At 51.8% G+C, this 24,295-nt stretch overlaps 1 protein-coding gene across 2 annotated transcripts in view; it reads left to right on the forward strand.

The window, feature by feature from the left end:
- The first annotated feature begins 724 nt into the window (after positions 1–724).
- TSPAN18 (tetraspanin 18) overlaps positions 725–24,295 on the forward strand; it is a 203,685-nt gene continuing 180,114 nt past the window's right edge. For both annotated transcript variants that reach the window (XM_068989282.1, XM_068989284.1), the window contains exon 1: positions 725–843. The gene's annotated coding sequence lies outside the window, so the exon portion shown is untranslated. The remainder of the gene's footprint in view (positions 844–24,295) is intronic.

Below are 24,295 nucleotides of genomic sequence, written 5' to 3' on the forward strand. Positions count from 1 at the left end.
TCTGTTAAGGACAGTAGTCCAAAGCAGGCTAGAGAGAGTGAATCCCCCTGGCTTTCAACAGGTCCTTCCAGGGCAGCGGGAAGCCGAGGAGCGAGGTCCCCACGGAGGATCAGCCCACCCCCAGCCCTGAGGTCCGGTCAGGGACGTGGAGGGGGCAGCGTGGACGTTTCCCTGGAACACATCCCCTGTCTAGGGTACCCCTCTCTCCACACTCCCAGCGGATCTCCTGAATTCAGACCAACCAAGGGCGGGGAGGCGGGCAAGAGGGAAGGAAGGGGAGAAGAGCAGGGAGAGGCCCCAGGGGCCCCCGGGGCGAGGCCGGGATGCCGTCCAGAAGGCAGGGACCGAGGCCGGGAGGGAGCGAGGGGGGCCGGCCCGCCGGAGGAGACGTGCCTTCGCGGCGGCGGTGGCGGCGGCAGCGGCGGCGGCGGCGGCGGCGGCTGGAGACTGAAGGGGAGGAGGTTCGGGGAGGGGAGGGCGCGCGGGCGAGAGCGAGGGAGGGACGGAGCGGCGGCGGGGAGGTGGGGCCGGCGGGCGGGCGGGCGGCTGCAGCTGCCGCCGGCGACTCCGGGGCTCCAGGCTGCGGGGCGGACGCAGCGCCGAGCGATCCACCGCGGAGCCGCGCGAGGCCGCCCGAGCCCCGAGCCCCGAGCCCCGAACGAGCGCCGCGGCCGCCGCGGCCGCCTCGCGCCAGTCTGTCCCTGGACGCGCTGCCGCCGCCGCCACCGCCGGGAAGGCAGCGGGCGCCGAGCAAGTTGCGAGCGCGCCTCTCCGCCCGGGGGAAAGTTTCCCCCGCGGCCGCCGACGCGAGTTGGCACGGGGTCCGGCCGCTGCGGCTGGAAGGTAGGGGCCCCGCACCTCTGTGCCCTCCGCGCGCCCCGCCGCCGCGCCCCCCAGGGGACTTGGGGACCCACGCGCGCCCCCCACCCCCACCCCGGCGTGGTGGGGGTGGAGGGTGGAATGGGGGGGCCCTCCCAGGATGGTCCTGGGGAAGCCCGGGAACCGAGTTCTACTTCGGCTATAGGCTGGGGAAGGGGCGGGGAAGACGTGCTCGCCCGCATCCGCGCTCCGAACCCGCCGGGGGCCGGCGGCGTCCCCCGGGGACAGGTGCACCACGGCCCGGCGCTCCGGGCCGGGTGAGTGGGGGGCGCCTGCAGAACGGCGCGGGGAGGGGGGGCAGGTGTGGTTACGAGGTCTAGGGGCTCGGCGAGGGCTGAGTCCGGAGGGGAGGGGGTGCGCGCCACGCCGCTCTGTAAGGGGATGGGGAGGGGGCGCAGGTAGGGACTAGGGATTAGGAGCTAGGATCAGGGCTGTGGGGATTGCCCGGCCCAGCGGGGCCACTGAGGGCCGGCCGCCTTCGGGGTCTCTGGGAGCGGGCCGGGGCGGGGGCGCCACGCTTTCCTTCGGGGAGGGGGGTGGTTCCCCCTTTATTCCGAACGCGGTGTGTGCGGTTTGGGGAAGCCGAGACTCCGAGGTGCTCGGTGGATCCGAAACTCGAGCACATCCAGATTTAGGGGCGCAGCGGAAGAACGCTTGGAGGGTTGGCGGGCACGGGTGGGTTCGCGCCGGCTTGGCGTCCCGGCCGTATTGAGGGGAGTTGGCTCCCGCCAGGGGGCGCCCCTCTCCGGCCCTTTCACCCCTAGAAAGGCGAGTTCTGGTTTCAGCGAGACAAACGCACGGAAATCCAGGAGCGACAGACCGCAACCACAGACCACCCCTCAACGCACGAGGGACCCCCCCTGAGGAGCACCGCACCCCGGCGGAAAGGGGGAGAGGGTCGGAGTGTGAAGCTGGGGTGCCCTCAGTTATAACTGTGCATAGGAAAGCTTGGCTTTCAAAAGCTCGTTTTTCTTGGGCGACCTGGCAGGATGTCTGGGTGAATAAAAAAAATTTTACCCCCAGAAAAACAAAAAGGAGGGGAACTTTACATTAACAGCAAATCGGTGTGAAATGATTGGATGGGAGAATTAACTTTCTGAGGTTTCTATGAAGCCTGAAGCTGAATGCACCCTTTTTGTGAAAGTTGTACCTTTGTTCCAGGGATCTGGCCAGAGCCTTTTCTGGTGTGGGTGGGTTGAGAGTCTTGGGGTGGATCCTTTCTCTGGGCACAGGGTGGGGTTGATGGGGGCGCCTAAAAGACTTTAGCAGTCCAGTGGTAAATTTCTCAAACAAGAGCCCCTCCTTTTGGGGTCTGGAGTCCACAGGCCACATTCATCCACTCATTTCACAATTATTGGTGGAAACCTGCTGTGTGTCCCACTGTGGGACTTTAGGGCCCCTGTGTGTTGAACCTGTGAGTCTGTGCTAAGGCCTTGGAAAGGAGAAAACTGCTGGCTTCTATGAAGAGCATCATCTTTGTCACGGGTGGGGCTGTTCGACATTGAAGGGACGCTGAAGGGACTGTGGTCTCATCTTTCTCTAATTCTCTCCCTCCCCCCAGCACCCCGAGTGAGTACAACTGAGCAAACCTAAGAATGTGCAGTGGCCTCGTAGTGGCCGGTGCAAGTTTTCATCTTTCTCTCGGCTCCAAACAGTGGCTCATGGGGCAGCCCTCCACCCCCCACCCCACCCCACCCCCCACCTCCTTCCTCTCATGTCCCCAGAGTCCCTTGCAAAGGTGATGAAAGCGGGGTGGTCCTTGAAAGAGAGCTGAGGTTCTTGCTTTCGGTGTAGCAAATTTTTTTTTTTTTTTTTTTATTGGATGCTCTCAAATTGCTGTAGGACAAAGTTGCCTTGAAGAGACAGCAGCATGGTTTTCACTTTGAATAGAAGAGGACATGAAGCGAGGAGACAGGGGAAAGGGTGGAGAGGCCTGCTGTCTCTGGGTGTGTCTTCAAGACATTCCACGGGGCCAGAAAACAAAAGGAGTTGTTTTGTTTGTGTTCAGTTTTGTTTTTTGACTCGTTTTTTGGTGGAGGGAAGCCTGCCCAGAATAGCCCTCCTTGGAACCTGGGAGTGAGCAAGGGGCCCCCAGAGGGCTGGCAGGTCTGCGTTCTACCCGTCCTCCCTTCACACCCAACCTGCCCCGGAAAGAGGAGGGGACTGAGACTCCGAGGGCAGCGGACGTCCATGTTTGAGTACCATGTGTGGGCTCAGTGTGCTCCCTGGGAAACCCTAAGATCTCTGATCCAGTAGAATTTCAGGTCTCCTGGTCCAACAGGCCCCAGATGCATTCAGATGGCAGACCTCTGGGGTGTCTTTACCCAGCCCGAGGCTGAAATGGCAGTATATGGACGAAAGTTCCAGACCACTTTTTAGAGGCAGCAGTTCATCTGGAGTAGGAATTAGGACATCTTGGGTTGGTCCAGCAAAAACTGCCCCCCGCCTCCTTTCAAAACTGCCTCGTCAGCCGGGAAACAGCTCCCTGAATTACGGAATGAATTTTTAATGGTCTGGGGCCGGACTGGGGTTGGAGGAGGCAGAATGGAGATAGAGCAGAGGGTAAACCTGTAAGATGAGGGTGTCGGCCCAGGAGATTCCTAGGGGGCCTTGCAACTGACATTTCAGGGTGCTAGGCAACCGTCTGTCTTCCGTCCAGTGGGGGGCACCTCTTTTGGCCATGTCTTGCTCTGTTCTGCCCCTGCGAAGCAACGTGAACCAGGAGCCTGTCAGCCATCAGACTGTGGCTTGGGGACAGAGAGGGTGGTGTTGGTGACCAGTTCCTGCTGGGCTCCACATTTCTGCCTGCAAGCTTGTACACTACCTTTCTCTGGATGTCTGTCCAGCTTTCACTGTCTCCGTTTTCCTGGGAAGAGCAAATGGTGGCCCCTGTTAGGGACCCCTCTTTCCAGAGGGCTGCTTTCCTGGTCTACTTCATCAGCCATTGAGAAGGAAAACCAGGAACATTTGTTCATGCTCAGCTGGGACACAGCAAAGGGAGGGGGCCCTTTGGAAGCCAGCACTTTGGTCCCCCAGAGCAGATGATGGGTTGATGGGTATTTTCGCAATCTGATGCTGTTAAGTAACCCACCAGCCTGGGCTCCTCCTGCTGCACCGGCTGCCACCTTGGACCCGCATCGGCGCTCTGCCCTGGGTGGTTGGGGGATAGAGTGTGCAGATAATGAAACGCTGATTAAGAAGAGAGGGAGAGAGACATGAGCCCCAGTGTTTGCAGCTGGCAAAGCAGATCTTTCATCTCGGCACTTGTTATCTTAAGGTCCAGCCCTTGCCCCTTGTTGGTACCCAAGACTACTGGTTTAATTAGTAATTAAACCACTTGGAGATGAGCAAAATCACGTGCGCTAGTCGTATGCGTGTGTGTACTTACTGATTGGCAACAGGATGCAGTGGAAAGGGCACTGGACCAGCTGAATCAGAAGTATGGAGACCTGTGTTCTAGCCCCAATTCTGTTACAGCTGAAGCTGTGGGACCTTGAATGAGTCACTACCCGTCTCTGAGCCTCAGTTTCCCCATCTTTCTAGATGCAGCATGGTGAGGCAGTTAGGCTGCTTGGGTTTGAATGTCAGCTTTCTTCTACTTATTAGCTGTGTGACCTTAGGCCATTCAACCTCTGGTGCCTCAGTTTCCTGATCTGTAAAATGGGACTAATAATATTCCCTCAGATTGTTGTGAAACATCAACAAGATAAAACATGTGAAACAGCACCGTGCCAGGCAGGTAGTAAATGCTCAACAAACCTCCAGTATCATCACTGTCATTATTATTACTTCTACTATTACTGTTATTGTGAAATGGGGGGCGGGGATCAATGTTGATCCTTTCCAGCTCTGATATTTTGGGGCATGGTATACGTGTATGTGTGTGTCTGCTTTTGAGATGGAAGACTAGGGTGAATATTTTTGTTGCTTGTTTTCTTTTCCTTCCTTTCCCTGCCTCACTGGAGGGACTCCTGAGTTAAAATCTTGTGCATGTTCTCATGATAGCCCCATCCTTGTGGCAGGAAGCCCAATGTGACGTCACTGAAAATATCCTGCTTTCTGGCACTTGAGGGATGATATTTCATCAGCTAGTAGATGCCCATCCTTTGTCTTCCACCCTTAACCATAGTACGAAGACCATATGTGCAGATAATGAGTTTAAGCTGATAAACAACTCCCAGATTCACCCAAATAAAAGGCCATCCTCCTAGAAGACACTTTCAACTTTAAAATAAATAATCTGGCTCCTTGGCTGCATTGCACTATGTCTGGCTGGCCCTGTTTCCCTCTCAGCGTCCTGCCCCTCGGTCTGTTGCAGGGACGTGGGCCGGGCCAGACCCGTGGTCTGGGCTATGTCAGCCATCCTGGCGGGGCAGCCTCTAGCGGCACTGCAGCCTCATCTCCCTCCAGCAGAGGCTGTTCTCTGAGCCGTTCCAGCAATGATCAGATGGCAGATGTTTGGGGAGTGCTTACCGTCGGCCAGGACCTAGACAATGCTTCATCTCACCGCCAACCCTGAAAGCTGGTTCAGATATTGCACCCATTTCACAGATTAGAATGTAGGGCTCAGAAAAAGCAAGTCAGTAAGTTGTTGGGGGGTGGGGGCTGGAATTAGATCCTAGGTCGATCTGTTTCTCCCTTTTGTGCTTGAAACCATTCTGTGATGTTTCTCTCCCATCAAAACCGCCTGTGGAGCCCCAAAGCCCAGGAAGGATTTCCCTGAGATATAATCAGGCCCCTTTCTCCCTGCTTTTGCTCATCTTCCAGGCTCAGAGTGCTTTACGAGATGCTCTTTTTTCATCCTGTGTTGATTACTCAGCCATCCTGGGGACGCTGAGAGGTAGGGGTTTTTTGGGACAAGGTTGCTTATAGGAAGGGGATGATCTCATTCAGCCGCAGAAAGTTGTAGCTGACAGAGGAGGCGTGTTGGAGTCACCGACGTGAACTTGCTTCTTGTGCCTGCCGTTTACGGGCTATGTGGCCTTGGTGTCCACTATCAAGCGAAGTAACACCAGCAACCACAGCAGATGACTCCAAACTCTCAGTGGCTTAACCCGTGGGAGCAATTCTCACTCATGCTACTCGTCTGGCATGGATCTCTGCTCCACACGGTTGCTTAGGGACCCAGGCGGATGGTGGCTCCACTGTCGTTGTAGCTGCACATCCTGGGTGATGTGGCATCCGCGGTTACTGCAGGAGGAGAGGAGAGTGATGGAGAAGGAAGAGGCCCGGGAAGACTCCACGGCCTCAGCTGGAGGAGACACAGTCACCTCAGCTCTGGTGCACCGGGCAAAACTGTCACCTGGCCCCAAACCAGCTGCAAGGGAGGCTGCTATTTACCAGGCACTAACTCCTTGCGTTTCTATTTCCTGGATAGAATACTTTGAGGATTCACTGAGATGATGCATTTGAAGCTTCTAGCATAGACCTGGCACATAGTCAGTCCTTGAAACATGGACGCTTCCTTTCCTTAATGATCCTTGATGTGCATTGCTCTCGGAGAAGGCACTGGCGACCCACTCCAGTACTCTTGCCTGGAAACTCCCATGGACGGAGGAGCCTGGTGGGCTGCAGTCCGTGGCGTCGCTAAGAGTCGGACGCTACCGAGTGACTTCACTTTCACTCTTTGCTTTCATGCGTTGGAGAAGGAAATGGCAACCCACTCCAGTGTTCTTGCCTTGAGAATCCCAAGGATGGGGGAGCCTGGTGGGCTGCCGTCTATGAGGTCGCACAGAGTCGGACACGACTGAAGCTACTTGGCAGCAGCAGTGCATTGCTCTTAGGAGATTACAGACCGTGTACCTGGAAACGATCTCTGGGCAGATGATGTAGTGCCCTTAATACACGGCAGAGAGGCAGGGCTCAGATGGGCCCAGGGACTGGCCCGTGAACACACAGCACGGGCGCGGAGCCAGGCCCTTGACCTCCGCCCCAGAGCGCCCATGGCCTCCTTTGCCCTGCTGAAATTTGCTGCTCTGAGGACTTCTTCCAAGACCCTCCAGAACCTACTTCTTCTTCTGTTTCCTCTTCCCACTCCCTAATGGGGAAGAGCTCTGTGTTCATGTTCTGTGTGTGCAGGGGCAGGGGGAGAGGAGGCTGGGGGAGGCTGCAGGAACTATCTGGAAGCTGAGGCAGTAGCGCTGGGGCTTGAGAAGGCTTGGTTGTAAATACTCATAGTGAAAGCCTTAGGCATTTGGGCCCTACATACATTGCTTTGGGAACTGCTGTGCATTCAAGCTTTGGGGTGCCCCCCGAATGACACAGAAAGTTACCTGGGCTTCCTGTCCCATCTCTGCAGCCTCCTGCTTCCCCTTTCACTCCTTGTGGGACTGAGCAAGTAAAGAGAGGGAGTCTAATGAGGCTTCCCAGCCCTGTTTTTCTGAGAACAGTAAGATGGTCAAACTTAGATTCGAATCCTGACTCCTCTGCTTTAGCATGAGTGCATCTTTCTAAGGCTCAGTTTTTTTCTCTGTAAAATGGAAAGAATGTAGAAAGCTATAAAGCTAATTAAGCGCCTGGCACTTAGTAGGTGTCAGGATGTTTGTGCATTGCTTCTCACCCACTTGAGTTAGAAGGGAGCGAAGCCTCTGGCCAGGGGCCAGCATCTGAGGCGAGGCTCCAAGTACTCACCCCTCCCCAACGTCCCCCCCACCCCCCAACACAGCCATCTTTCACTCCCGTCTCTTGGATGGAGAGGCTCTGGGCTCCCATCCTGGGTGGCCTCGGGCTGGGCTCTTGTGTTGAACTAATACAGCTTCCATTTGAAATGGGAGAAGAATCTGGAGCCCCAGCCCTTGGATTTAGGCCCGTCTTTTCATGTCGAATTACCACTGTGGGCGCAGGGCCTGGGGGTACTGCTGAGAGAGGCCCCCTTCCTTGGTGCTGCCTCTCCGGTTGGGACAGATTGCTGCGTTCTCGCTGGCCAAGAGTGCCTCAGCCTCCTGGGGGTGCGGTAGCCCGCCACCACCTGGTTCCTGGCACACAGGGCTCCCTCCCCAGGGCGAGCCCAGGGTACTCACTTTGTCTGCACTTTTAGCCCCCAGGGTGATGACGGGCTCCTCTAGCCAAAATATAAACACCCCTAGGATAATGGGGATTTACTGTCCCCTCCCTTGCAAAAGACATCCCAGGAATAGCTGGTGGACTGGACACTGGGGTGGAAGGGTCTTTGGGAAGGTTTGGCTCCTCAAGACAGGATTCAGAGGTGGGCTGTGTACCCCTGAGTAGAGGAGACAATCGTTCTGGGGGCACAGAGAGACTGGCTTTCCACTGCGGCTGCCACCAAGATGCCCACAGCTTCTCTGAGAAGCAGTGGGGTGGGGCGTGGGGAGCCAGCCAGTTAGGTTATGAGTCAGGCACTGTGAGGTCCCTAAAACACATCTCATTCACTCCTGCCCCCAGAGGTCAGCTGCTGCAGCCCCTCCCCACTAAACCCTGGGGCAGAGCTTTGGACCAGCTTTAAGAGCCCGATGAGGCTGTATTGGTTTCCCAGGGCTGCAGTGATAAATACCCTAAACTGGGAGCTTCAGACCACAGACATTCATGCTCTCCCAGTTCTGGGGGCTGGAAGGCCAACGTCAAGGTGTCAGCAGGGCTCCAGGGGAGGGTCGGTGTCAGCAGGGCTCCAGGGCAGGGTCCCTTGCTCCTGGGCTGTTGGCAGCTCTTGCTCTTCCTTGGTTTGTAGACGTGTCGCTCCAGTCTCCTCTTCTGTCATCACAAGATGTTCTCCCTGGGTCTGTCCTTCCTCTTCTTATCAGGACTCCAGTCACATTGGATTAGAGCCTAAGGACCTCATCTGAACTTGATGACATCGGCAAAGACCCTGTTTTCAACTAAGGTCACGGACCAGCGGGTTAGGATGGGAACACAGCTTTGGGGGGCACACAATTCACTCCATAACAGGTGGGTGCGTTATCACTCAAGGTCATTCAACTATACAATTAGTAACAGGTAATCTCTGTACATTTCAGTCTCCTTATCAATAAAGTGAGGCTTTGCACCCACTTGGCCTAGTTAAAAGCATCGGAAGAGTCAGTGTCTGCATCAGACACACTCTTTCCACCACTGACATTTGTCAGATGCTGCTTTCCATATTTGTTCCCTCCCAACAATCTTGGAGGGGCTTCCCAGGTGGCACTATTGGTAAAGACCCTGCCCGCCAGTGCAGGAGATGTAATAGACATGGTTTCAATCCCTGGGTTGGGAAGATCCCCTAGACAAGGAAATGGCAACCCACTCCAGTATTCTTGCTTGGAGAATCCCATGGACAGAGGAGCCTGGTGGGCTACAGTTCATGGGGTCACAAAGAGTTGGAGGCAACTGAAGCAACTTAGCACACAGCACACAATAGTCTTGGAAGGGTGTTAGGTGTTCAATATGGGCTTAAGAAGCATCAATGCCTGTGGATCGTAACTAATTGCAGAAAGGATGTTTTCTACAAAGAATGATTTGAAAGGACTGCAAGAAAGGCACCCTTTACTTTTTTTTTTTTTTTTTTGGTTTGTCTTTCTGTGGGGTGGGGTGCCTGTTGTCTCCATCTCCTCTCAGGCTAAGAATGTCTGGTCCTGATGAATTATCCTTGCTGTTTATCCTAGGTTCACCTTCAGCACCAGAGATCACTATGATGTTGGCAAGTTGGGTTCCTCTCCCCTGGGGGTGGTGTCCCAACTTCTCTGCATGAGAAGGGGGCCTAGGATGGACTAGCTGAGGCTCCCAGCCCCCGAGCCCATCCCACAGGGACCCTGGAGGGTTTGGAGGCTCAGCTGCGGAGGCCGAAGTTCAGATATACAGCTCTATCCTGTGCACTGAAAGCAGAAGAGGCAACATGCCATGCAGGGTTAGGCGTTCTGAGCGTAAGGGCCCTGGTTCAAGTCCCAGTTCAGCCACAGTCCATGACTTTCAGTGGCCTTTAACCAAATACTTAAGTTCTCTGTACCACCATAAGGATTTTTTTTTAATTGAGGTCTAATTGACATAAAGCATTATATTAGTTTCAGATGTACAACATAATTACCCAATTTTTGTATGTTTTGTGAAATGATCATTGTCATTTTATCTTTTATGAAGATAAAATAAGATTAAAATGCATAAATGTATCTTGTAGGATTGAACGTGGCACCTCAAAAGTGTTCAATGAATGTTGGAATTATTCTAATTACTTTATTTATGATGTGTTTTCCTCAGTGGGATGAGGGCAGAGACTTGTCTGTCTCATTCTCCATGGTGCCCACAGCATGTGTAACTCAGTGCCCGGGACAGAATAAATGGATGTTCATAGGTGTTCATACATGCTGAATGAATGAATGAATGAATTCTTAGAGCTGTTTGGGATCTCATCTTTCTTTGCTGTGCACCGAGGCCTCTACCGGTAACCCCCTTAGGTGGGGGCACTGAGGATAGTATGGGGACAAACCCAGGGGGGTGTCAGGGATGCCAGGAAAAACTCATGAAAGACAGATACATCTGGGGGCTTGGGCAGCAAAGGCCTCCCCATGGAAGTAAGTACAAGTTAAAGCTTGGGGGATGAGGAGGAGCTGGGGAAGAGGAGCCTGGAAGGTTGCGGGTGCCAGGAAGCAGGCTGTGCGGTGGCCGCTGGGGAGAGCCATGCTCACAAGCTTCCGGTGCCCCGAGACCCACGGGGGAGCAGACGGCCACCCCCAGCAGAGACACTGGCCCACACGCTGCCACACGGACGGCCAATCCTCCTCCAGTATTGTTACCTAGCAGGGGTGCCTCACTCGAGGTGGCCGGATCTATGAAATGCCAGCTGGATCAGAGGCTCCTCATCCCATTTACAGACCGTTAACTCTCAGATTCTCGTTCCTCCCTACCGCCTTAAAAATAAAATTCAATTTACTGACGTTCAACCTGCTTGCTTTGTTAGAGGAAACATCTGTTGTGTAATGTGATCGTGCTAGCCGTGTTGAACTCTTTTGGAAACCCTTTCCATAGATTCTCACTTGCGTTTATTTTAGCGTATGTGCTGCCGAAGCGAGCACCTCACTTGCGTTTCTAAGACTTTCTGGCAACTTTTGCCCCTTCTGCCACCCAAGCCTACCACCCTCTGCTCCAGCCTACAACCACCTGGCTTCCCTTTCTGAATGCTCTTCCCCAATCACTACAATCTTTCCCTCCTTCTTTAGCTACCCAACTCCCCTTTATCCTTTGGATCCCATCGCTTCCTCCAAGAAGCCCTCCTTGAGTTCCAAGTGGGCCCAATTTCTCACCCATTGGCTCTGATGGCTCCACTATGCTGTCTGTTTAGTCCCTCAGTTGTGTTCAAATTCTTTACAACCCCATGGACTATATAGCCCAGCAGGCTCCTCTGTCCCGGGGAATTTTCTAGGCAAGTATACTGGAGTGGGTTGCCATGCTTCCTCCAGGGAATCTTCCCAACCTAGGGACTGAACCCAGGTATTCCTCACTGCAGGCAGATTATTTACCATCTGAGCCACCAGGGAAGCCCATGAATACTGGGGTGGGTAGCCTATCCCTTCTCCAGGGGATATTCCTGACCCAGGGATCGAACCAGGGTCTCCTGCATTGCAGGTGGATTCTTCACCAGCTGGGCTACCGGGGAAGCCCCGATGGCTCCACTATCCTCCTCTTAACAGGAAGTTGGTCAAAACTGGGTGATTGTTGACTTGTGTGTGTGTAATTATTTAACTTCCATCTCCCCATTCTAGTGTAACCCCTGGAGGGCAGGGACCCTGTCAGCCTTGGCCCATCCCTGGGTTCCAGGCACCTGGCAGGTACCCACAAAATGCCTTCCTCCATTCTTACCCTTTGCAGACTGGTCTTTTTCAGGTGGTTTCAGGTAATGAGTGTAGCTAGCATGTATTGATCAGTTTCAGTGTGCCAGGCACTTACGAGCCCTATCTCATCCAAAGGGATGGTTTACAGTCCCAACTCTGTCACTCACCAGCTCTGCAGGGCTGGGCAAGTTACTCAACCTCTTTGTTCGTCACTTTCTTGTCCATAAAATGGGACTAAAAATAATACCTAATTTATTGGGTTGTTGTGAGCACTAAGTAAGTTAATTCCTATCTAATTCATTTTTTCACAGTTTTAGGTAGAAGGATAGAAGTTCATCATCAAGGTGTTGGCAGATTCAGTTTCTTCTGAGGTCTCTCTCCTAGGCTTGCAGCAGGCTGTCTTCTCCCTGGATCCTCTGTGCTCATGTACCTCTGGTGTCCCCTGAGGGGTCCAATCTGGTGTCCCCTGGGGGTCCAAATCTCTTTTTATAAGGGCATTAGTTGGATTGGATTACGACCCACCCTAAAAGCCTTGTTTTAATTACAGCATTACATGGTCTGTTCCCTGGCTCTTCTCCTCTGTGGGACACCAAGGTCTTCTCTTTTGGAGCCAGTTCATGTCTTATCAGCCAGAGTGGGAGGAAATCAGGATCCAGGGGTCTGAGAGGCCTCTCACCCTGGCACTTTGCTCCCCTCCATTCCTTAATTCCTTTGTTTGACAGCAGCTGCCAAACCTCTAAGGGAACTGGGGCCCATGGTACTGCAGGTGGGCTGAGAGGGAGGTGAGAAGTGAGTGGGAGGGTCCTAGGAAGTCTGGGGGATCATTGATTCTGGGTTTTTCCTCACTCTCTATAGTTCGGAGAAGGCAATAGTACCCCACTCCAGTACTCTTGCCTGGAAAATCCCATAGACAGAGGAGCCTGGAAGGCTGCAGTCCATGGGGTTGCTGAGGGTCGGACACGATGAGTGACTTCACTTTCACTCTTCACTTTCATACATTGGAGAAGGAAATGGCAACCCACTCCAGTGTTCTTGCCTGGAGAATCCCAGGGACGGGGGAGCCTGGTGGGCTGCTGTCTATGGTGTCGCACAGAGTCGGACACGACTGAAGCGACTTAGCAGCAGCAGCATAGTTCTTTTTGTTTTCTTTTTTTTTTTTTTACTTTCCAGAAGCTCTTTGAAATGAATCACTTTTTATTGGTAAAAGACCAAAGAAAAAATAATCAGAATAAGCACAGTAAGAAAGTATAGAAATAGAACAAAAGCAGATTCAATGGAAACCGAGTTTTAAGCCCATCTTCTTACCCAGACCTGTTGTGAGCAACCCCCAATCCTGCTGAATTGTTTGCCCAGTAAATGAGCCCAGCTGTGTATATGGTGCCCGTTATTCCTGTATACAGTAGGTCCCTTACGTATGAAGGAGTTGCATTTCCAAGAACACGTTCGTAAGTCCAGTTTGTAAGTCTAACAGTTAGCCTAGGTACCCAACTGTGTGTATATATGTCCTATATACAGTATAGTGAAGTGAAGTCGTTTAGTCGTGTCCAGCTCTGCGGCCCCATGGACTGTAGCCCACCAGGCTCCTCCACCCATGGCATTTTCCAGGCAAGGGTAGGAGCCTCCAGAGTGGACTGCGGGGTAGGGAAGAGGCACGGCTCCCATGTCAGTGACTTGCCGCGTCGCCTTGGGATGGGTGCCTGGATACCCCTGTGTGGACAGCGTGATGCCCTTTGCTGGATTCCCTCCTGCTGAACTGAATTGCTTTTCTGGGACACACTTCTTTCTCACTGCTCCTCCATGCAGACAGTCTGTGGTGACCTCCTCCTGTGGAGTGGCCAGCCTGGGTCAGTGGCCATCTTCTCTTTCCATGGTTCCTGGATCCTCTCTGGCCTCTTCCTGGCCCCTGCCCATCCCCACTTAGTCCCTACAGATGTCATTTTGACCCTTTCATCTCATGGGGCCGGGAGCCTGCCCTGGTGGGGTCTCTGAAAGACCCTGGGGCCCTTTGGAGAGCATTTGTGAGAGAGGGGTTAGCAGGTCACTCCAGAGAGTGGTTTCCACCTTCCCCCAGGGTTGGACGAGGACGTCCGCTGGCAGATCAAAAGGCTTTTTGTTGTTGTTTTATTTTCCTTTCCAGCGGCTTCTTGCTGGGGAAGCAGGCTGCGGAGCCAAGGCAAACAGAGCGACCTCTGAGGCTGCTGCTGCTGGTTCTGTGAGGCTGAGGAGATAGAGGTCAGGCTGCAGGGGCTGCGGAGGGGTTGGAGTGGGGGCCACAGGTGGTGGCTCTCCCCGGGGGAGGGGCCCTTCCCTCTTCTGATCCCAGAGACCAAATGGGGACTACGGGGGCCAGGGTCAGAGCCTGGGATGGGCTCACGAAAGCCTGGGAATTGGGTAGGGGCACCAAGAGGACTGAGGACTCATGGCAACCCACTCCAGTATTCTTGCCTGGAGAATCGCCATGGACAGAGGAGCCTGATGGGCTACAGTCCATGGGGTCGCGGAGTCAGACATGACTGAAGCGACTTAACATGCACGCACCAAGAGGGCTGGACTAGATCCAACCCCTGAATTGCCATCCTTACCGTTGTCCCCAGCTGAAGAGGTGGGGCGAGCGCTGGACTGGGAGTCCAGACAGTCAGAACCTAGACCTAACCCTGTTTGGGCTGCAACCAGCGCTCGGGTCTGCTGCGGACCTCTGACATCACACCCACAGCCTGGGGAGCGCGACTGCTCCTCCTGCACGTCTCCTCTGACTCCAGAACCGCCCCTCAGTGTCTCCATCAGGCACTACAACCGAAAGGCCTCGAATCCCCTGGAGAAAAGCGCTCAGGAAGCCAAGGCGTGGTTGTTGATGGAAGCGGGGGTGTTGTTTAAATAAATTAAAAGTGCAAGAGGAAAATCCATCAGCAATATTCTCAATAGCGGGGATGATATGCCTAACATTTCCTCCCTTTCATTTGATCATTTTCTCTTCTCAAAATAGTTTGGAGAAAGAAAATGTCTGATGATTCGCCACACAATAAGCTCAAATAAATATAGTCTTTTAAAAAAAAAAGTGGTTGCTATGTAATTGAATTGAAATAATAGGCAATTTTTGTTTCTAAGTAGCCCTACCACTCACAAAGCTCTATTCAAACCTGTTGGAGAGGTGCATGTGTGTGTATTTGTGGGCAAAGAAAAATAAAGATCTCTGTTAAGGAATCTTTAGGCAAAGCAATAATAATGATAACAATATATTTAAATAAGGTTCTGTGCATGTCTGCTGGGGAGAAATGTACAGGATTAAAATTAAATGCTTTTCTAGAAGGAAGATTTCCAAAGGCGGTTATAGAGCCCAGGTGGTATTTGAGTGGGGGTGTAAAATAAGTAAGGGGGTATTCCGGCTTCTGAATTCCACCCTTCAGATCCTGACAGTTCAAATCCTTACCAGCTACATGGCCTTGGCAAGTTTTTAGTCCTAACTGAACCTCAGTTTCCTCATCTGGAAAAACAGGGGACAGTACAAGCTGGATCCACCTGGTGCTGCGTGTGGCATGAGCTCCTACACTGGGGTCCTCTTTCCTCCCCTTTCCATCCCAGAAGCCCAGCAGAATTTTTCCATGTTTCCAGTAGACACCCATGTATATGATCTCATTTGATGCCCAACAGTCCGACTGGGGTGAAATTTTTAATCCTTGTTTTATGGAAGGGAAACTGGAGGTGCTAAGATAATGGAATTCCATAGACCACCCAGTTGTTTGGAGTGGTATGAGAAACTGGAAGGGTTTCTCTGAACCATTGCAAGGCCCAGCCTTTTCCATTGCAAGAGGATCTTTGCCTGGGAGGTCTGTTGAATGCAGAAAAGGGTTCCTGGTGTTGCCTGGTGTAGACAGTCATTCATTCTTTCTTTCTTCCACTGCGTGTCCAGTCAGCTCTCCTCATCCACAGATTTTGCATTGGTGGATTCAACCAACTGTGGATTGAAAATACTCAAAAGTAAAAATTTCAGAAAGTTCCACAACAAGCAAAACTTGAATTTGCCACACTCCAGCAACTATCTGGGCTGCCCCAGTGGCTCAGCGGTAAAGAATCCACCTGTAAATGCGGAAGATGCAAGAGACGTGGTTTCAGTCCCTGGGTTGGGGAGATCCCCTGGAGTAGGAGGTGGTAACCCACTCCACTATTCTTGCTTGGAAAATTCCATAGAACTTGGAGCCCAGTGGACTACTCCACGGGGTGGCAGAGAGTCGGACAGGACTGAGCAACTGAGAGAGAGAGAAAGAGCAACTATTTACATAGCATTTACATTTGGTGCTTCAGATGGTAAAGAATCTGCCTATAGTGCGGGACACTGAGATTCCATCCCTGGGTCGGGAAGATTCCCTGGCAACCCACTCCAGTATTCTTGCCTAAAGAATTCCATGGACAGAGGAGCCTGTGGGTCTCTATGGAGATGCAAAAACTCGAACATGACTGAGCAACTGATACTTTCACTTTTCCCTTCGGGTATTATAAGCAATAAGATGATGTCCAGGATACAGAAGGATGGTGTAGGTTGTATGTAAATGCTACACCATTTATATGCATGATCAGTGGATTTTGCTATCCATGGAGGCCCTGTAACCAATCTTGAGGGATGACCGTACTAGAATTTTACTGAAGATTTGAGGTGGAGGGGGCTACATCCAGAAGGTGTATAATCACCCAGTCCAACACTGGTCTTGAAGCCCCTGAACCACACCCACTGTGAGGAATTCTCTCCTGGGTCCCTGACTCAGGCTGCACCCTCTTGCCTACCCCTCTCCCCTGTCTCAGGTCCCCTCTGTCCCTCCCTCTGAGGACATGGAGTTTCTGGTCTCCTGGAAGATCCCCTGTTGCTTACGTGGGTGACTCAGGCTTGGTACTGCTCTCACTTGGAGAATGATGGGAACTCAGCCTCTCCAGCACCCACCTCACCCTCCTTCCCTCCTGCACAAAGTTGCCCTTTGTCAGAGATTTTTTTTACCAGTCCTGGCTGGGCTCCTGATGCTCTTGATTTTCTGAGACTATCTGTACCTTGGTACCTAAAGGTTCTTGAGAGAATATTTTTCTTAAGTGTCCTCCCATGGGGAGTGGCAGGTCATCTCCCTAGCTCACATCTGAAGTCTTATCTCTCCTGCCAGTTAACAGGATGGTGTGAACAGAGGTAGTATTTATTCCCCCAAAAGAGTATTAAGGAGCTGATGTCACACCAGTGCGTACACATGTGTGCACTTGGGTGGGTTTTTCTGGGCCCTGAACCTGGGCCTTGGGCTTCCCAGGTGGTGCTAGTGGTAAAGAACTTGTCTGCCAATGCAGGAGACGTAAGACATGCAGGTTCAATCCCTGGATCAGGGAGACCCCCTGAAGGAGGGCACGGTAACCCACTCCGGTATTCTTGCCTGGAGAATTGCATGGACAGAGGAGCCTGGAGGGCTACAGTCCACGGGGTCACAAGCAGTCGGATATGCCTGAAGACACTTAGCACACACACAAGAACCTGGGCCTTAAGGCGTCACCAAGGGCCACGTTGGAAATCAGTGCGATGATGATGAAGGCAGCAGATGACTGTGCCTTTGGGAGGGGGACAGGATTAGGGCAAGGTCCATTCCAGCCAGTTCATTAGTAATGGGATGAGAACCTTGTGGGGCAGCGGTCAGAGCTTGGGCCTGGGGTCAGGCCATCATGGGTAGATTCTGACCCTGTCACTTTCTGGTGTGTGTGTGTGTGTGTGTGAGAGAGAGAGAGAGAGAGAGAGAGAGAGAGAGAGAGAGAGAGCAAGAGAGAGAGAGCAACCTCGAGTTGGTTTCTTTTCATTCCATGTGAGACTAGATAACAGCAGTGAATGTTGGTGGGAAGCTGAATAACTCCATCAGGTCCTGCCATGAACACGAGTCCTCAGAAGTTTGGGGAGAGCTGTGTGCAAGGGCAGGAATTCCCCATACTTTGAGCTGGACGTCTCCCAAGCGCTGCAGGCATTCTGGGTCTCGCCTTCAGTCTCCGACGCAGATGTGGGCGTGGACGGGCACGCTGGGTGCCTGCCTCCGCCCCGGGAGCCCAAAGCTCTATAGAAGGTGAAGACTTTGCAGGTGAAGGCACAGCTGTTCCCAAGGGGGGAGATGCTGTTTTGAGACAATCCAAGGACTCAGTTTTTGGCACCTTTGGCTAAAAAGGACCTGGAAAGGCAGATCTGCAGATGTGAGGGATCTTTTAGTATTTTTGAGCTTAAAAAAAAAATTCTAGCATGAGCAAGGGGAGAAGAGCGAGAAGGAGCCATCTGGCCTGGTTGAGGGGAGAAAATGAAATTGCTTGGTTTTCATTTGCAGCAAAGCACACTGTGAGTTTTTCTGCAAATGTTAATAAAGACAGAAAGCGGTGGGACCACAGAGGTCCCCCCGCCCCGCCGGCTGCTGCTGGAAGCTTCTCCATCTTGGAGTCCCTCCCTGGGTTTGTGTGGATTATCGCATTGGAAAAGGACAATTTTCAGCCATGTTGGGTCACCGAACTCAGCTGCATTAGGGAAAATCTCTTTCTTGGAGCCCAGGGATCAGCGTGAGAATGACTTCTCGCCGGCTCTGGGCCGAGGCCTTGTCTCTGAGCTGAGATCCCAGCCCGCGGCCAGCCTGGACGCTGTCTCCACTGTTTACTGCTTAGCGGGGAAGAAGTGAACCAGATGTGACTGGTGCGGGATGAATGAGGTTACCATTGTTTTTCTGGCTTTTCCAGTAGTTCCTAATTGGTTCTGAGAGGTCCCCTGGAGAGAGTGAAAGAGCCCTGGATTAGCAATGGGAAGATGGTTCAAGTTCCCCTTGGGCAAGGCACTAGCCCCCTCTGGGCTTGTTTGCCACCCATAGAACGCCGTAGCCAAAACCCCAAAGAAACAAAAATCCCAGGGCAGAGATAAATTATCTTCATGGCAAGCTTCTTGGGTTGGCGTGGGAATCAGAATCAAAGCAACTGAAGAATGGGGCCAGGCTTGGGTTTGGTCTGGATGTAAAAAAAGCTGAGCCACTTAAGAAAGGAGCAAGCTTTTCCAGAGGCCAACACTGAAGAGCAGGAGCCTGTGCGTGCTGAGTCGCTCCAGTCGTGTCCGACTCTTTGCAAACCTATGGACCATAGCCTGCCCGGCTCTTCTGTCCATGGGATTCTACAGGCAAGAATCCTGAGTGGGTTGCCATACCCTCATCCAGGGGATCTTCCCCACACCTAGGCATCTAACCCATGTCTCCGAAGTCTCCTGTACTAGGAGACGGGTTCTTAACCACTAGTGCCAACTGGGAAGGCCCAAGAAATACATTTAATCTCAAATGCCAAGTCTGATCGATTAGTAGGGCCTGCTGAAGGGTAGATCAGGCTGGGTTACTTGGGCTCAGCAGGAAGGAGGGCCAAGATCAATTATTGATGTCTGCTATGGTTAGAGGAAGGTGGAGTGCTAGCCCACAGGGTAGATTTAGGAACCCTAGGGTGCTGGGTGGGCTTCCCAGGTGGCGCTAGTGGTAAAGAACCCACCTGCCAATGCAGGAGACACAAGAGATGTGGGTTCGATGCCTGGGTCGGGAAGATCCCCTGGAGGAGGGCATGGCAAGCCACTCCAATATTCTTGCCTGGAGAATCCCACGGACAGAGGAGCCTGGCGGGCTACAGTCCAGAGGATCACACAGAGTCGGACAAGACTGAAGTGACGTAGCACCTCCAGGATGCTAGAGATGAGCTGCTGGGAAGCTGGGCGCTCTGGCTTCGTGCATATGTCCTCTCACAAAGGTTCTTAATTAGGATACATTCCAAAATAATCATGCCTGGGTGTCTGTGTTCTCAGGAAGTCTGATCGGTACTAGCGCAGTGCTGGGCACATGTAGTTTGAAAACATTGCTCAAGTGATTGCAATGTGTTGGGCTGGCCAAAAATTCTTTCGGGTTTTTCTATAAGATGTTACAGAAACACCCAAACAAATTTTTAGGCCAACCCAATAATTTTATCCTCATAGAGAACTATGGGTGGAGGTTCGTGACATTGTACAGGAGACAGGGATCAAGACCATCCCCATGGAAAAGAAATGCAAAAAAGCAAAATGGCTGTCTGAGGAGGCCTTACAAATAGCTGTGAAAAGAAGGGAAGCAAAAAGCAAAGGAGAAAAGGAAAGATATACCCATTTGAATGCAGATTTCCAAAGAAGAGCAAGCAGAGATAAGAAAGCCTTCCTCAGTGATCAATGCAAAGAAATAGAGGAAAACAATAGAATGGGAAAGACTAGAGATCTCTTCAAGAAAATTAGAGATACCAAGGGAACATTTCTTGCAAAGATGGCAACAATAAAGGACAGAAATGGTCTGGACCTAACAAGCAGAAGATATTAAGAAGAGGTGGCAAGAATACGCAGAAGAACTGTACAAAAAATAGCTTCACGACCAAGATAATCACGATGGTATGATCACTCACCTAGAGCCAGACATCCTGGAATGTGAAGTCAAGTGGGCCTTAGGAAGCATCACTATGAACAAAGCTAGTGGAGGTGATGGAATTCCAGTTGAGCTGTTTCAAATCCTGAAAGATGATCCTGTGAAAGTGCTGCACTCGATACACTAACAAATTTGGAAAACTCAGCAGTGGCCACAGGACTGGAGAAGGTCAGTTTTCATTCCAATCCCAAAGAAAGGCAATACCAAAGAATGCTCAAACTACCACACAATTGCACTCATCTCACATTGCTAGTAAAGTAATGCTCAAAATTCTCCAAGCCAGGCTTCAGCAATACATGAACCGTGAACTTCCAGATGTTCCTCATCAGAGGAACCAGAGATCAAATTGCCAACATCTACTGGATCACGGAAAAAGGAAGAGAGTTCCAAAAAAACATCTATTTCTGTTTTATTGACTATGCCAAAGCCTTTGACTGTGTGAATCACAATAAACTGTGGAAAATGAAAGAGATGGGAATACCAGACCACCTGACCTGCCTCTTGTGAAACCTATATGCAGGTCAGGAAGCAACAGTTAGAACTGGACATGGAACAAGAGACTGGTTCCAAATAGGAAAAGGAGTACATCAAGGCTATATATTGTCACCCTGCTTATTTAACTTATATGCAGAGCACATCATGAGAAACGCTGGGCTAGAAGAAGCACAAGCTGGAATCAAGATTGCTGGGAGAAATATCAATAACTTCAGATATGCAGATGACACTGCCCTTATGGCAGAAAGTAAAGAAGAGCTAAAGAGCCTCTTGATGAAAGTGAAAGAGGAGAGTGAAAAAGTTGGCTTACAGCTCAACATTCAGGAAACTAAGATCATGGCATCCGGTCCCATCACTTCATGGCAAATAGATGGGAAACAGTGACAGACTTTATTTTTCTGGGCTCCAAAATCACTGCAGATGGTGATCACAGCCATGAAATTAAAAGATGCTTACTCCTTGGAAGGAAAGTTATGACTAACCTAGATAGCATATTAAAAAGCAGAGACATTACTTTGCCAACAAAGGTCCGTCTAGTCAAGGCTATGGTTTTTCCAGTTGCCATATATAGATGTGAGAGTTGGACTATAAAGAAAGCTGAGTGCTGAAGAATTGATGCTTTTGAACTGTGGTGTTGGAGAAGACCCTTGAGAGTCCCTTGGACGGCAAGGAGGTCCAACCAGTCCATCCTAAAGGAGATCAGTCCTGGGTGTTCATTGGAAGGATTGATGTTGAAGCTGAAACTCCAATACTTTGGCCACCTGATGCAAAGAGCTGACTCATTTGAAAAGACCCTGATGCTGGGAAAGATTGAGGGCAGGAGGAGAAGGGGATGACAGAGGATGAGATGGTTGGATGGCATCACCGACTCAATGGACATGCGTTTGGGTGAACTCCGGGAGTTTGTGATGGACAGGGAGGCCAGGTGTGCTGCGGTTCATGGGGTCGCAAAGTCGGACACGACTGAGCAAGTAAAATGAACTGAGCTGAAATGAGAGAAATACTCACTGAAGGACAGCCTTTGACGGCTAACTGAGGTCTCAATCACTCATCAGTGTGAGTGAGTGAAGGGGAATGTTAGAATCTTCCCTACTGTATCACATGAACTTGTGAGGCACGGCAGAAGATGGTTTGGCTGGTGGCTACAATGAATGAGGAGCAGAGGCCAAAGGTGCAACGTGAACATGGTGGCCTGCAGGCCAGATCCTAGCTGGAGATGTATTTCGTTTAAGGTGCACAATGTTTAAGACCTAAAACCGACTCAACATTAAAATGTTGGGTGTGCGTGCGTGCTTAGTTGCTTCGGTCATGTCCGACTCTTTGTGACCCAATGGACCGTAGTCCACCAGAATCCTCTGTCCATGGGATTCTCCAGGCAAGAATATTGGAGTGGGTTGCCATTTCCTTCTCCAGGAGATCTTCCTGACCTGGGGATCGAACCTGTGTCTGCCGGCATCTCCTGCATTGCAAGTGGATTCTTTACCCACTGAGCCACCTAGGAAGCCCAGCTGAAGCATGCCTAGACCATGCATGCATAGATCATATGACCCACCAATTCCACTCTTAAGTATGATTCCAATAGGAAGGCATACATGTGCTCCTAAAAGGCATGTATGAGGATGTCCGTGGCCTCATTCTCCATGAGATGTGATACCTGGAAACAACTCAATTTTCGTCAGTTCTAGAATGGATCTAGGAGTACTACACAGCAGAGAATGAATGAACCCTTACCGCTGATGGCAATTTGGGGGGACATCTCGGAAAACTGATACTGAGCAAAAGACCCCAGAGGTGAAAACGAATACACAGAAGGATTCTATTTATATAAAGTTCAAAGTCAGCAAAATGAAGCTATGGTGTTAAATCAAGCCGTGATAGTGGTTCCGTGTGGGCATAAGTCGGGGAGAGCCTGGAAGAGGGAACCGGGGCCTTCTGGGAGCTGGTTTGTTTCTTTTCGTGTTCTGCCTGCTGGTTTGACAGGTGTGTCCAGTTTGGGACTGTTCATGGAGCTGTGCATTTCAGATCCAGGTACTTTTCTGCTTATAGGTTATATTTCAATATATTGCATTGTTAACAAAACAGAAAACAGAATTCTAGCCAGTTGAAAAAGACGTAGCATAGAACTCTAGGTTTCTGCTTTCCTTGACAGAGGGGCGCCTTCAGGGCAAGAGCAGGCTGGGGGTGAGCAGGGGCTGCCCCTCGGGGAAGGTTGTCTATTTCAGGTTGTATGTTGGGATTTGCCTTTGAAACGCTGCCCTTGGGGACGGACTCCCAGCCTCCTTCAGAGAGAAAGGCTTTGCGGGTGAGTGATGGGTGATGTAGAATGGGCAAAGTCTCTAAGTCAGGCTGGCTTCGGTCCTCACCATGCGGACACTTAAAATTTTGTAGACGTTGGGGGAGTTATTTAGTCTCTCTGAGCCTCGGTTAACCTGTTTGCAAAGCCAAAAGAGTAACACCCACTTCAAAGGATTGTTCGGGGGTCGGGACAAGATTAAGATGAGAAAATGCATGGTGTGCGTCATGGCTGGGTCTGCCTGGCAGAGTGACATTTGCCTGGTGCTGTCCCTTCATGTCCACTGGGGGCACAAGATGCTATGGTCACTGAGATGTGGCCACCTGGACCCACGTCCCTTTGCTGAGGTCGATGAGGGAGATGGGAGACCTTCTCGCTGGTCCAGTCCTGTGCACCAGGGCCTGAGTTGCATGGAAGGGCAGGGTCTTCCTCTGGCTGCTCAGGGCCAGGCGCCCAGGCAAAGTGATGCCCACAGCTCCTAATAGCTAATACTGCCCATCACGGTGCCAGGCAGTCCTGCAGAGGCGGGCATCTGCTTTGCCCTGTGGACAGCTGGGAACCTGCCATCTTCACTCCCTTCTTGCTCTGGTGCCTGCTTCTCCATCCTGCTTGCAGTGGCCAGAGCAGCCCTCCTTAAGGGGAGGGTCCTCAGGAACAGAGTGCTTCTGGAAGACGCTTGCTGGCTGCATCTCTGCTGCTCACCAGGCTTCCTTATCCCAGGAATCACCCGGGTGAGGAGATGTAGGGACCAAGTGACTTCCCCTCTCCAAGCCTCAGTGGCCTGATCTGGAAAGTGGGTGTTGATCACACCTGCTCCTCAGGGCTGTTCAGGAATCCTAACTATGACTGTGAATGTTACCGTCGCTCTTACTGTCGGCCGTGAGAATGCATTAGGTGGGCCATTGAGGGTGGACTTTGGGGTAAAGGATGTGGTTTGAAATGGGCTTTTTGTCTCAGAACAATCTGTTTTGATTTATTTGACTGTGGGAATTTGAAAACGGCCCAAATGCTTTTCCTCCTCTTGTTCTCTCTCTCCAACACTCGGATTTCCCCTCACTCGCCCGTTCATTCACTCCCCGCTCAGAGCCCTCTTGCTCACGCTTGTTCACACTTCCCTGCTCACAGTCGAAGTGCAGGGGGGAGGTCAGATGCCCCAGAGGTTTCTCCTTCTCCCTCAGAGGCTCGTGCTCATTTTCACACTCAGACTTCCCTCCTGACCCTTGCTCCCCCTCATCCCCTTCACCCACTGCCCCTCCAAGTCCCAGCAGAGCCTTGAGGTCAGGAGATCTGGTTCTCACCCAGTTTCTTTAACCCAAACACTCTATGGCTGTGTGACACAGGCAGAATCACTCAGCCTCTCTGGGCCTTGGTTTCCTCTCTCATACCAGAGGCAAAGCGACCAGTTTGCATTTAGAGGGATC

Source organism: Capricornis sumatraensis, chromosome 16 (genome assembly GCF_032405125.1).
Source record: "Capricornis sumatraensis isolate serow.1 chromosome 16, serow.2, whole genome shotgun sequence".
In the NCBI taxonomy this organism is placed as follows: domain Eukaryota; kingdom Metazoa; phylum Chordata; class Mammalia; order Artiodactyla; family Bovidae; genus Capricornis; species Capricornis sumatraensis.